This window comes from Corvus hawaiiensis, chromosome 7, assembly GCF_020740725.1.
Source record: "Corvus hawaiiensis isolate bCorHaw1 chromosome 7, bCorHaw1.pri.cur, whole genome shotgun sequence".
Taxonomy (NCBI): Eukaryota; Metazoa; Chordata; class Aves; order Passeriformes; family Corvidae; genus Corvus; species Corvus hawaiiensis.
Window position 1 is genome coordinate 2,529,642 of NC_063219.1, and position 14,672 is coordinate 2,544,313.

At 41.8% G+C, this 14,672-nt stretch overlaps 1 protein-coding gene across 19 annotated transcripts in view; it reads left to right on the forward strand.

The window, feature by feature from the left end:
• Positions 1-14,672, forward strand: part of LRRFIP1 (LRR binding FLII interacting protein 1) — a 102,922-nt gene that overhangs the window by 11,274 nt on the left and 76,976 nt on the right. The window lies entirely within an intron of this gene.

Consider the following 14,672-nt stretch of genomic DNA (forward strand, 5'->3'; position numbering starts at 1 on the left):
CTTAACAGAAGTGTATAATGGTGAGGAGGCATGAAAAATCACAATTTTTACAGTACTTCCCTTGTATATGGTGAATTTTTTATTTTTACAGGAGTTTCTCTCATGGTCAATGTGAAACATGGTTTGTTTTATACATAAAATTAAAACAGTCACCCCTGGTGACATCTCTTGTAGGGTCCTTCAAACAATATAATTTATATACTGCATTTCTGATCTTCTCCAGTGTTTATGATGACTCTGGGCCCTTCTTTTAAATTTCATATAAAATCAGTGCAGTTGAAGAGGGTGAAAAAAACAGTGCCCTGCAGCTTGTAACCATTGCACAATATCCAACAAAACCGCATTGTAAACATAATAAAATGGTCTATTAACAAATTGCTTTATTAACTCTAATCAGTCTAAAGAGCTAAATTTAATTAAATCTGCTTGTGGATGAGAACATTCCACTCGTGGAAGGGTGCACTAAAGGTCATCTCCTGTTCTGAATCTTAATGTTTGCATTTAAAAATTTGGTTTTGTCTTTCATTTGGTTGAGGTCAGTTAGGGATGTGCCTTTAATGATTTATTATTATTATTAATTATTTAAAGAGGTTTGGTCTCCCTACCTTTTTGTGAGAGAAATTAGAAATATACCTATAAGGCATGAGGAAAAACTTTGTCTATTAGATGTATGTAGCTGTAGATATGTAACACTTTTTGAAATGGAAGTGCTGTGTAAAAGAAGATGGAACCCTTTGTTCTGACTTGATACTTGAATGTTTCTGTTTTGAACTCCCACTTATTGAAGTACTTAACTCTAAACAATAATTTGCTTTTTAAATATCTTGAATTTTAGGTCAATCCTTTCCAGAGCAAAAGGCTCTTAAATGAGGAAAAAAGAGAATATCTACTTTCGGGTACATGGCTGGGAGAGGAAAACGCCACTGAGTGCATATGAAACCTTTTTCACTACTAAAAAGTTGTCTTGGACTTATTTTTTTAAAGGGTGATCAAACAGTATTGATTGTCCACATTTTTGAGTGGCTTCTACAGAGTTATCCCTTGTTTGGACATTTTTATATTAAATTTTGGAAGTAGGCTCTGGGCATCTGCCTTACCATGAGGGTGTTCCAACACGCTGATTTTTCTCCTGCTGTCAATGAGCTGTGGGATTGAGGATCAAAACTGTTGCAATGAGAGCTTAGCAGAGATAAAATAATAATTACTTTGACTCCCTAACAGTTTAAATAGTCCTGCTAGCAGCTGCTAGTGTGAGGTCCATGTAACCTTCTTTGATTATGCAGTCTGGTCACAGTCAAGTGCTTTCTTTAAAAGAAATGCTGTGTGACACCTGAGATGAGGAGTGAGGCTGTGCTGAGCAGTCAGTGCTGCCCAAATGCTGGAGAGACACGTGCTGAAGCAGAGAACAAGAGTTCTGGGAGTTGGGCACGTTAAAAACCCTTCAGTGGCCATTACAAAAATTAATTTCACTTGCATTTTTGGCATTAAACTACAGGAAGTTCCAAGAACCTAGATCGTGGAATCCTGCCTAGCAGCCAAAAATCTGAGTGTCACCTTGGGAAGGCCTGCAGAGTTTTATAAATTTTATCAAGGGTAACTGTGTTATGCCTATGTTATACCTGTGTCGTGTTACTGCTGGAAACCTTAGGTGTTTCTATTTCTGTGTGGGGTAAAACACACTCTCTTCTAGGAGTAAATGCACGATGGCGTCTTGGATGTATTTTTAATATATCATTTTTAAAAAAGGATGGGGAGGCAGAGGGGAGGAAAACAGAGGCCACCTGGGGGAAAGGTGTGGTGCTGGTAGGGAGCAAAGGAGAGCTGATAAGGTCTGATGATAGCAGTGGTACAGCTTTGTCACTCCTGAAGCGTTTTTTTTGAGCTCCTGGGCTCAAATCTTTGTTTCTACTGCTTTGAATGACGTTCTTTATGAAAGGCTTTGCTAACTTAAAGAAATTCAGTAATGAAGTGTAAGTGGTAGGTGTGATGGCTTTTTTTCAAAGACACTGAGTACTCTTGCTCCTTGTGAATATTACGGGGTGCTTTGGTGCTTTGAAAACAACTCCAAAGGGGGACTTTTTTTCCCCCCCCCCCATCCAGGAGAACTTGGATTTGGCGTCAGGCAGGCTGTATTATTCAGACATAGTGTGCACCAGACAGGCAGTTTATATATAGAAGCAACACACTTCTAGTGCTTTCTTTAATGTGCTAAGCTTGACAGAATTCCATCTGAGATGCAGTCAGTGGTTGCTCTGGCTGGATTTGCTAGCTGATGAAGACTGGGGAAAAGCGGGAAAGTGTGCCCTGGCAAATAAAGGAAATGCAGATAATTTACATCATACCTTGAATTGTTTCCTTTAAAATATTATATGTGCTTTCAAAATGGGTAATTAAGCAGTTATGTGATTGATTGATTGATTGATTGTCACACTCTTCGCTTTGCTTTTGCCTCAGTTGTACAACAGGAAAGCAGGCACTGGATGCAGTGAGATGAAGTATTCATCCCAATGCTGCCAAACCAGGACAATTGTATAAATGGGTTTAATTTCCAGTTCTTTACTGTTTCAGGGGGTTCTTTGTGCAGTGTGACCTGATTGTGCAGGGAATACCTTGGGAAGTACAGAAATGAGATTTTTTGTATAACATAGTGGGCCTAGTTGATAATCTTCTATGCTTAGTTATTTTTTTGATACAGCTTTTCTTGCACAATGGTTTTTAAGACAGTCCTTTTTTTATAGTACATGAGAATACTTAGGCAGGGTGGGAGTCGGCAATAAATACTTTTATTCCCTAAAGTGGTGGCTCTTGGCCAACTTCTGTGCTCTTACTTATCAGCTGCTGGTCTTAATTCTGCTGAATTTAAACTTTCTTTTTTTTTTTCCCCCCTCTAATCTCTGAGAAGCAGGAGTAATTATTTATGCATGATTCTTGCTCCTGAGTGTTGTTTCATTAATGAGATGCTGCAATTCCATAGTTCTTGAAAGGAGTTCATTCAGGGGCCTGGCTGTGCCACTGCCCTGTGTGACACCGTCAGAACTCAATCAATAGAGATGTTGGCTTCAAAGTGTCCTTGTTTTTTCTTAAGGTTTATTGAAGATGGAGTCCCTTGAAAGATTATATGGCTGGCAATGCTCAGTACAATACGTTTTTTCCCCATGAAAAATAAATGAAATCAAACTTTCAGCGTAAAGGTCTCTCTTAAATAAAAGATACCCAAAGTGAGGGCTGGATCTGAGCACAGGAAGGAATTTTCACTGTGCTGGTTTATCTCCTCATCCTGCTTGGCTGCTTATGCTGTGAGATTATGCTGCATAAAAATGAAATCCCAAGGCAAAAGAGAAAAACAACCCACACACATTTACAGCTTCCTAGAAGTTTGTCAGTCAGTGCTTATTTTAGAAATGGGCTGGTTCAGGGGCATGAGAGAAAATTATGGTAATGCCACTGAATGCTTCAGTAGTCAGATGTCAAAGCACTCTGCATTTGTTTTGCTCGAATGCCATTTAATGTTGCTGCTTTTAGAAGATAATGTTCTGCTTTCTCACTTTCATGTGTCCCATGCTGGCATCAGCTGCTGTCTCCATTATGGAATGTTCTAAGCTCATCAAATCCAGAAATTTCAATCTTCTTTTTGGTTACTCTTAAGTGAAGTGCAGAAAACAAGAGTCTGGTTTGTTTTGTTGTCTGGTGGCGTTTTCTGCCATAGCTGGAAGTTCCAGGGGAAAGGGTTATGGCTGGAATGGAAATGGAGAGTGAACTTGCCTCACTTGGACATGGATTCAAACTGAGAGCAGAGTGGTCCTGGCAGAGATCTCTGGGAAAATCTGTGCTGCTGGGACAGTCAAATGCCATGTTGTGCAGCTGTAACACTTACTCAAAAGAGGAAAAAAGGAAAAATAAATTCATTGTGGGGAAAAAAAAAAGGGAGGAGAAAAAGGAGAGAGATGTCTTATACCTTAAAACATCTTTGAAAGCAGATGTTGGTGTTGATTTTATCAGCTGCTTGGAAGTTGTGCCATAATTAAGGGAGGGGACATGATCCTGTGTGTTCATCCAGGGCACCAGTAAAGAGTGAGAGCAGAACCCAGTGATGGTGCATCTTTATCCCCTTTTCTTAATTCCCAAGCAGTTGCTTCCCTAACTTTTCCTGTTGTTGGAGAGGTGAAGCAATGCTGGCTCTGGAATGGTGTCACCCTAAGGTTCTGTCTTCTTGCCCTCCCTGCTCCTGACTCACATCACACATTTGCACCCAAATGGCAAAGTTAACCCCTTAGAAGAGGAAAAATAATAACTCTTCTGGGAAAGCACAGTGCAGGAAAACTGCTGTCCTTTCTTTTTTTTTTTTTTCCCCTTTGGAGTTTGGATTTTGCCTTAGCACTGGAAATGTACTGAGCAGTTATCCAGGCTGAACTAGGTCAGTGTGAACTGGCTCAGCCTCTCTGGTTCAGGTGTCACAGAGCTTCTCTGCTTGCTGGCTAACTTTCAGTTCCATTCTGAAACAGATTAGAGGTTGGCAGCTTTTTTTTTTTTGATTCATCATCTTGGGTATTAGTGAAACCATTGCAGGAAGTGCTTTTTTTTGTTTGTTTCTTGTAGAAGACTTGTCTTTTCCTGCCTGGATTTGGCGAGGTAGGAAGCCACAGCTGAAAGATTATTGAGATGAATTGACAGGAAGGTTAACCTTGATGTTGATAGTCCTTCACTATCTCCGTGTCAGGATGGTTTTAATCTAGTGCTGGTCTCTAGCATCTGAAATCTATTGTAAAGTGATTACATTGAATTGCACTTCAGAAACCACAGCCTGACTTCAGCAGAAATTGCACCGGACCTACTTTCTGTGAGTATAAGCTCCCTGGTGCAATGGATGTTGTCTTAGGATACTTCTAGAAGACAGGGATGTATTGAAAACAATACTGATTTATTAGTAAAATCTAGAGAAAGTGGGATTTTGTGCTTGGCAGTTCCTCTCCTCCTCTAATACATCTTTTTTCCAGTGCAAATTTGAGAAGCTGTGTGTGTGTGTCCCCAAAGTTTGGCAAGTTCAAACTGTATAACTTTAAATATTTCATCCTGGAGAAGAGAATCAGTAGGACTTACGAATGAGATGTAAGAATAGACAGGATGAGCCAAGAGATTCTTAATAGTTCTGGCTGCTTTTCTATGTAGTGCACCTTTTATCACTGCCTTTGGACTGGAGTCACTTCCTCACATGCAAGAGTTTTGGCATCCTGGCTCTTCTCTTAATCTAGCTGCAGAAGCTTTAGACCATGATTGCTTAGCAGTAGCCTCAAAGAACTTTTTGAGAAGAGCTAGAAAAGTATCCTGGTAGAGTTCAGGAGCAGAACTCTCTCTTCATCTGTTCCTCCCACTCTCAGAGCGACCAAGCGGGACGTGTGAAGTGTGTGCAAGCAAAGGGGGCAACAAATGACGTTTCTGAATGGGCTGGGAATGCTCATGTTCACCTACTTCTGGTAAAAATTCTTGGTAGAACAGTGAAAAAAACTCGTTTAGAGCTTTGCACTCTGGCTGTGGCTGAGGTTTTCTCCTGTGCAGGAAGGCTGAAAGCTTAGCTCATTTCTTTTACAAGATTATGTTGCGATCACTTGCCATCTGAAGCCAGAGCTTTGTCAAAAAAGACATTGAAGATGACAGCTGAGAGCTGAAAAACTGGCACACCTAAAAGGGGAGGGACTTGTCACACTTGTTGCTGTTCAGATTTTATGCAGGGCTCTCTGAAGACACGTCCCTGCTCTGCAGGTGCAATATTAATGTTACCATATGGTCTGTGAGAGTGAAGTCTGAGGGGCAGGAAATCTGTGCATGGCAACTACAATTGAACCAGCCTCTGCTGGAAACCTCCCTGTGGTCCCCCCTATTTCTCCTCCTCAAAGGTGGCAGTGTCTGCTTTTCCCATGGTGACAGTCCCCCTGTAGAGCCCTGATGCTCGCACTCATTCAGGTGTCACTCCTTACCTAAAAACTAGATTTCCTAATTGCTGAAAAACACCAGTTGAGATCTGAGCCTAAATATATCCCTGAGTCTAAATTTATGAAGCACGGCATTCCAAACAGGTGTGGGAGTAAAAAGATTTATATAAAAGTTTAAGAGAGGAACATCAATTCTTTTCAACACTTTCTCAAAAGCCCATTTCGTATCTCCAAGTGAATTTTGAGAGGGCTGTTGCAGACTCATAGTTGGATGCTAAAGCTTGTCCACAAAGATATTCATGTTTACCAGTTTCAGCTGCTCATTGTACTGCGTGAAACAGTTCCATCATCCTGAGCACTTCAGGATGACAGATGATCAAACTGATTCTTCAAAAAAAAAAAAAACCACACCAAAAAACCCCCCTCAAAAAATTACTCAGAGCTTTGATTTGTACTGGTAATTATGGCTAAAGACCTCTCTGAGTCTTATAATTAACTTTAATAACCTTATAAATATTCTCCAAGTGTAATTAAGGGAAATTACATGTTAGGGAAATAAAGATTAAGTGGCTGTGTTGGTGAGGACTAATAGGCCCTAGCAGAGCTGTGCTTTACAAACAAGACCTCACAGAGAAAGTGGCAGCTGTCTGGCAGGGATTTTGTTGATACTTCCAGTTTGAAGAGATAATATTGTTTCAACACCTTGTGCATCGAAATTAGTAGTTATATTGAATAATTCAAGACTGGTCAGCACTAATATCACCAATCTCTGCTTGGATTTTTGAAGTCTTGAAAGGTAAGTTCAGCTTGAGCCTGATCTACTCCCCTTACCCTTTTTCCCATTGGATGGGAAGGGTGAGAGAATCTTTCCTGGAGTCATTCCCAGGAAGGGAGGCACAAATAAGGAAGGGCTGTATTACATGAGGGAGTTATGAGAGTTATTAGGAGTTGGTCAACAGCTGCAGCCCTCTGCTCTTGTGTGAATGGTTTCCTTTTTGCCACAGTGCTTATTTTAATGAACTCCATCTGCACAGAGCTCAGTCCATCACAGAGAGCAGCTCATGATCCCTATGGATGCAACATGGATGCCATGAGTTGTCCAGTCTGTCAGGTTGCACATGAAAGCTGGATATGAAAACGAGCTCATAATCTGTGAAGTTTATTTTGTCATTCAATCCCTGGGGTTTTGTTGTCATTTGGTTTTAGTTTTTTTTCTTTTTTTTCCCTCCCCTCCCCTCCAAAAGTCGTGACGATAGTGGCTTACCATTTGGGATTTTCCTGCTGTGGAAAGTGATTTTCTTTATGGAACCTCTGGCTTTACTCAGATATCGGTGTAGAAACTCGATGCCCTGTCCTTCAAGCTCTTGCCAAGACAAATGTGACAAAGGAAATACAGAGTGGGATTATTTTAAGGCAAATTCCATCTGAAAACAAAGAACTTCTCTTAAAACAGAAATAAGGAAGCAGAATCAAAACAGAAATAAGAAAAATAACTGTTAGATTTGTTCATAAGACTTGAATGACACTTTTTTTAGCCTCAGCTTACTCTACCAGGTAAAGTTGCTTCTGCCTGCATCTAAATATATGAAGGATGGCATCCAAAGCCATAGCTGGCTTACTGGGAATATATGGTGTAGCATATTTTCCTTTTCCTCTGCCATAGGTTGCATATAAATCTTCAAACAGCTCACCACACCAAAAATAAGGCTGTATAAATATCTGAGCACATGGAAAAATACCTCTCCTGTTGCTGGCACAGTAGAAATTAAAAGAATTAATCCATTTGAGGCACTAGGCGGGGACCTCTTAAATTAGTAACAATTCTCTGAACACAAACATCCAGGTTTTAGGCAGATTTCTGGAAATGAGCAAGGCAGTGCTGGCACCAAGATGACAGTTCCTAAGCAGTATTTCAGAGGAAGTGTTTGTCTGAGGGCTTGAACAACTTCCAGCACTGACATTTTGCAACCAAAAGTGTGCCAAATTAGGTAATTTATGTTGCTTTTTTGCTCTTTGTGTTCCATTTGCTTCTCCTTAGATTGCAACATTGACACAGAGAATTCTGTGACTGCCTGAATGCATGAATTAGTCACCTGAGCACTTCTAATAATCTTAAAATGACACTGTGGAAAGGAATTAATGCCTTAGGCTGTCGCTGGTGGGATCTGTAAACTTTCATCTGCAGCTGTCAGGTCTGTATTGATAAGGAATTGCTGTTGCAATTGGATGCCTGTGATAACAATTAGGATGGAAGAGATGCAGAGAAGAAACTCGACTGTTAATCTGGGGGTGGTTTGCTGCTGGAGGCTTCTTGGTGCCTCCTTTGGACACTTTCTAATGACTTTTTATCCTTCTTATATTGTAGTGCCCAAAACTGCTCACAGTAATCTCTGCACTCGGTAATCTCAGTCTCCCAGGCAGATCTGGGAGCACTCTTAGTGCTTTTCCTGTTAATGAAAAGTTAATACCACCTACTCCCCTGCGGAATCCTGTGGAAGGAAGAAAGGGAGAGTATTTTATGACTTCCTCTGATTGGCGTAACTAAGAAGGTGCTAAAATTCAGGATACTGTAGCTGTCTTGGTCCTGTTCCTGAGGCATTTCTTCAGTTAAAGGGTGAACATGACTTTAATATCTTAATCATCACAATACAGGATGTTCATTCCTAGATTTTAGCCACAAACCCCTCGTGTTCAGCTGAGCTGTTTGTGTCTGGTGTGGCTGAGTCTCATTTCTGTTCAAAGGAAGTGAAGTTTAGATGGATACTGTTGTTCTTCTGGTGGAAGCAAGAATTCACTGCTGTGTCTCCGGGCAGCTTTTTACAGCATGCGTGGCTTTCACTGCTTCCAGCCCTGAAGTTGGGAATAAAAGCATTCTTTCAGGTGAAATCAAGTGTTCATGAAGAATTTAGCCTGTGTAGATTCTGCTCTGCAGGACTGAACTTCCTCCATTGCTCCCGGGGCTGTGGATGCTTAGACAGTGGGGGTGACTTCAGTTGGTTGTTTTCGGGAACTTGTCCTTTTTCTGTTCGTAATAAACACTGCTCAGGTGTAGGGACCAACTAAGTGTCCATTGGCAAATATAAAAACTAAAGCTAAACACGGGGTGAGAATAAAGGGATTGTGACGGGATTAACCAGGATTTTGCCAGAGAACTGGGTTAGAAATTCACTGTATCGTGTGCCAAGGTTCCCATCTGGTTGAATTTGCTGAAACATTATATTTTAAAAATTGCAAAACTAAAACAATGATGGACCCTGCTTTACTAATGGTGTAGCTGATGGGTATTTCAGCGGCTGTTGTTGGTGTTGGTTTAAGTTTAGATTTGGAAAAATCAAGACACTGCCTATTTTTAAATGCAATATTCTGTAAATGCCTGTGTGTTAACAAAGCTTAGTAACTTTTTACTTAAGACCACTTTGTCCCCTCTGGAGCAGCATGAACGCTTTGAAACCTGTCACCTACCAGTGAATTTGAAATCAAAAGCTTAAGTCTCAGATACATGAAAATATTTTCTTGATTATCTAGTTCTCAGTGACTTAAAAACCCCATCTCTGTAGTTGTCTGCATTTTTTTAATGTGATCATTTGGTTAAGGGTCAGCTTGGAGACCTTGAAGTGGGATTTTCAGGCTCATTGTCTCCCTCCACTGTGGCTTTGTCACATCAGGGCTGATGTGAACATTGCACAGATCCTGATCTTGTGTTCTCTGAATGCTTGAAGGAAATGACTCCTGTAGGTTTGCATCCATGAAACTGAAAACTTGTTTAGAAGTATCTGAGGAAAAAGGTTCATATTTAAAAGGTTGATTCTCATAATTTCCAGTCTGAGCAGTGGTTGGTGATGGTGGTGACAAGAAGAGAAAAAGTCATTTTAAAGTGCATTTTAAAGTATAGAAAAAATAATTTCACTATAATTTTTTGTATTTCAGTTTCTCTTGGAAATGGTTTCCTGGAAAGCCCAGTGATGTGTAGGATGGACCATTGCTTGGGAAGCTGGGGCTGGGAATGCCTGGGGGAAGTGCAATGTGAATCTAATGGAGTGGTCTTTGAGTGCTTTAGTGAACACATTTGAAGGATAAAAAAAGCACAAGAACTGTGCTGAATTCACGATGAAACGCCCCTGTAGCACAAAGGGTTTAAATGTCACTGTGAGGCATAAAAGTGTTGGTTTAAGGAGAAAAGACTATTTTTATACAGCTTGTGTGCTAGAAAAAACGTGGTCACATACTGTCAATTCTGATGCTTCTTTAAGACCAGGAATATAATATTTCACTTATATTTAGCAGAACGATAGCTCTGTGTGAACACTTGAACATTTGTTCTTTTTGTTAAGGCTATGGGCAGCTCTGTGGGGTTCGGAACAGTGCTGGTGCTTTTTGACACTTGAGGGGCTGCAGAGATGGGGACTTAAGTACTGTTCATGTTAAGACAACATAGAAAAGCCCATAATAACCCACTAATAATTATGTTTATAAAGAGCACTGCTACCTACTAGACAGGAAAGAATCTAGTTTTGGAGGGTGATGTGTGCTGTGAGGAACATGCAGCTTTCCAGAATCCTTTCCTGGCTTTCCTGTCATCAGAAAGGCATTTGCTCGTAGTAAATGCATTTAATGAAACTAATTTTAGACCTATAGGTCAGCACTTAAATTTGTTTTCTCCTTGTTAGTCTCACAGCTAGACCAGGCCTTAGATTTTGTAACAAACAGGTCTCATTCCAGATCTCATTTCTTCTCCCTGTGCCTGACCTATCTTTCGCACAAGTGAAAGAACACGGTTGGTGCCAGTTTTGTACCCTTTATAGATCAGATTCCATTTTTTAACACTTGACTCATATTTCCAGCGCTAGGGTGGTGCTTATTCCCCTTTCTTACTCAATTTTCCCTTTGTTCCTGATCCTTTATTTCTTTTGTTAGCGACAGAAATAACGGTTGCGCGAATCAGCTGCGTTGTCCTGGGGAGGCTTCACAGCGTGAACGTGATGAGAAATGGCCAGTTCTAATTTTTTTTCTTCCCGAGACGCCACAGGGGGATGAGCAGGGCAATCACTGATTTCCTAGGATTTTCCAGGGGCAGTCTGTGGCTGGACAAGGAGGAATGGGCGGTTGGTTCAGCGGTGCTGCTGCTGCTGGGCTGAACAAAGGGAACTCTCGGAGTATCCTTTGGCATCCCTCAGCGGTCCAAGCGAGGCTGATTCCCTGGAGCAGCAGGTTTGTGGAGCGGTGTGGCTCCCGCAGGAAGCAGCACCGGTGCCATCTGTCCCCTGTTGCTCGGATCCATGTGGCTGAGGCTGGAGCTGTCGCTGCTCCAGAGGGCGAACGGGGTGGGTGGCAGCTGCCGTGCCTGCTCCGGGTATTAATTCCCTAAGGAGATCGGATCAAGCTGTGCCTGCAGAATGGGAATAGCGCAGGAGCTACGGGTTCAGCACGGGAGAAGTGTGTGAATTCCTCCTGTAAATGCCAAAGTGAATATTCAGGTTGTGCAGCTGCCTCTGTGGGCACCTTCTGGATAGAGGTTTTTAAGGGATTGGTGATAATCAGCCTATTTAAGGTTCTTCCCGCTGCAGGGACATTGGTGGAAGAATGTGGCAGAGGCTCAATCCTGAACATCATCGGGGAAAACAAACCTTTCATCTTGGCTCAGTGGTGGTGAGGGATGGTTGTTATTGCAACTGGTGCAATATCACAGCAAGATTTAAAAGTTTGAATAGATACAGGGAGGATGATCAATACTCCCAGCAGTATAATTCTGTGGGATTTACAGGACTAATAAAAAACTGCACGAAGCGGGAACTACGATAAACACCTAAATTTCCTCATGAAAGAGATGGCTGGAATGAAGGCTGCACAATGTTTTGCTGTAAGGAGGTGGGAGTATATGACTTTGCAGTGACTGTGATAAAGCCTTCCTTTTCCAGAGTACATTTAAGCCACAGGAATCTGCATCAAAGTGAGGAGTGTATTCTAGGAGTAGCACACTAAACCTGTCACCTACTTTGCTAATTATGTGCCATTTTGAGAACAAAAGCTAAACCGTGTGAAACATCTAATAGAGAGCAAACTCCATGTTTAATCCTGATCAACTAAGGGGTTTATTTTATGTCGGTGATGGTATTGGCCAGATAAATTGGGTACTGCTGACCCTGTAATGGTATCAGTGTTATACTTGCATTATCCATCATAGCTAGAATCCTTACATAGTCAAATATTTAGACAAGTAAGTTGTGATCTCAGCTGAATGTCACCAAAACATCAACATTCAAAAGGATATTTTATAAATAAGAGATGAAAAATACTTATTTGTGAAGAGTAAATATTGTAGCCTAACTGCAACAATGTGCTGTTACATTTAAGGTGAATAATTTATCTCCAAAGGTGATACCTGGTGAAAACAAAGGGCAATTTGGTATCAGTCTCTTAAAATGTATCATCCTGGTTGTGTTTTTAGTGGGAGAGTCAGTCAAAGGAGATGAGATCATCAGAAGTGATGCAAAAGTGACCACCGGAGAGGGAGACTTGTAAAGGATCAGCTTGTGTGCACTGCGTCCTTTGCACTGGGCAGTCGGGCTCTCCTTTGAACTCAGAAGTGGCACCTCCCAAGCCAGGCTTGGACAGGACTCTGCAGAGCAAGTGTTTGTTTTGGTGCCTGAGATAAGCTCCGCAGGGTCTCGTGTCTGATGCGGGAGTGAAATCCCGTCAGTGCTCGCAGGGAGGTGCCAAGCTGAGATTCAGTGCCTGGTGTTGGGAAGTGGGACAGTGGCTGAGTGATTTGCTGGGCTGGCTGCCAGGGCCCTGGAGAGAAGCTGCAGTGGCCAGCAGGAAGGCCTGCATCCATTCCCAAGGCAATCCACAATGATGGAGTTTTGTGGGTGTTCCCCACTGAAAGCTCCGAACATCTCTGCTTCTGCTGGAAATGTCGGAGAGCAGGGGCATCCTTCCCTCCCGTCCCTCAAGGTGGTGTTTGGAGGAGACTTATTCCTAGGTTGGAGCAGGAGAACTGGCCAGTGAGGGTGGAGGCTGGGCTGGGTTCCTGTCCTGGCTGCTGCTCACCCAGTCTGCAGTGTCAGTGCTCAGCTCTCAGTCTGCCATAAAGCAAATGCTGATATGTGCTTAATGTGAAGTGACTTGCTCCTCCTGAATTGCACATTGCCTAAATTCTTCAAAAAGCAGCCGATTAAGTTCTTCTTGTGTAGCTAAAGAGCTGTTTCAGGTGTATCTTTGTATGTAAAGTTTCCTTAGGATGATACTCTACACTTACTTGTCTCTTAAATATTCTGTGGATCAGTTTTTCTTCCGCTATTCAGATCAAAAATAATATGGTGGAACGTTTTAAAAAATAATAACACTTAGCAATATTCTTTCACATTCTAATTTCTAGGTGCTAAGTGGGCCTTTGATATGGATTGCACTGTGACCTGTTCTTGTGTATAACTTTTCCTTGTGTTGGAATATGAGCTGTAGGACCTTAGCAGGTGTAGTGTGACATGATAGGTACTCTTTTAAGCATGTGAGCATTTCCAAGCAGTTTTTGCAGCAGAACAGTTACAAAGGCATCTTTATAAAAACCTGGGCTGTTTATCATGCTTATTCCTAGTATACAGCTGGATTTGTGGCAGAGCTTCTCCCGTTTGAAGGGATTTAGCCTTGCTTTTCCCAGGCCTGCTCTATGGATTTGCATAAGCTGCAGTTATACACTCCAATGGCTTTTCCAGTCCCTGCACTACAGGCTTTCAGTGACTTTGCTGACTGCAGCTCTTGTCGAGCCATTAACTTAACTGGGGAGTGTCCTCTGAATGTTCAAGGTGGTTTCCAGATAACCTTGGCTTTGCCAGGATTTCAAAAGCCCTGTCAGGTTAATAACAGTAGAACTCCACAGCCTTTCCCCCGCTGTATGAATGGAGCAGTGACTGATTTTGTGATATTGCTGCCTACTGAAGTGACAGTTTCATTAATTGAGTAATGGTGTGAAATCTGCAGCTCCACATGTTTTATTCAGAGGAAACCTTAAACCTGCTGGTAGCTAATGCATCGTGTAAGCTGGATGCATTCATGTGCTGGCCTAATCCTCAGCATTTTGAGCTTCTGTCTTCACTAAAACACGTTTTTCAGAGAAAGAGTTCCCTTTTCTACTTAATTCTCTGCTAGAAACTGTATGAAGAAGTGGCTGAATAGCAGGAAAACTGCATCTCCTAGATAGAATGAGGCTTGATGACCTCAAGGGGGTTTTTTTTTAAACTTTTTTTGGCACCTTTATCTCCATGTATAAATAGCTCACAAGTCTGTTCCTCGGCATTGGCTAGATGTAAAGTAGTGTTAGATGCTTTTGGGAGGTGAAAGTAGGCTTTCTCAGTTCCTTGTGGATGGAGCAAATCCAAGCTGCATGCTATATTTACACTCTTAGGTTCCCTAGCAGCTTTTACTCCCTAAGTAATATGTGCTGATTTGGTGTCCGTGGGGTTGTCTTTGCTCAGAGACCTGGTTGCACGTGGTGGATAATGCAGAAAGATGGAACAACACGTTGTGTACCACAGGGAGATCTGATTGATGGGTGAAAACCACCTGTAATGTGGAATGCCTGTGTACCACTGCTTGCTGAGTGTCACTGTCACTGTTTGTACATAGCTGTGTATATATATATATATACTTATTAATGTGTGTGGAGAATTAGAATATCTTAGTTTAGGCATTGAGCCAACAATATGGGATAAGGGGCGGAATGTCTTGGGGTGACCTTATGATGTGTATCCC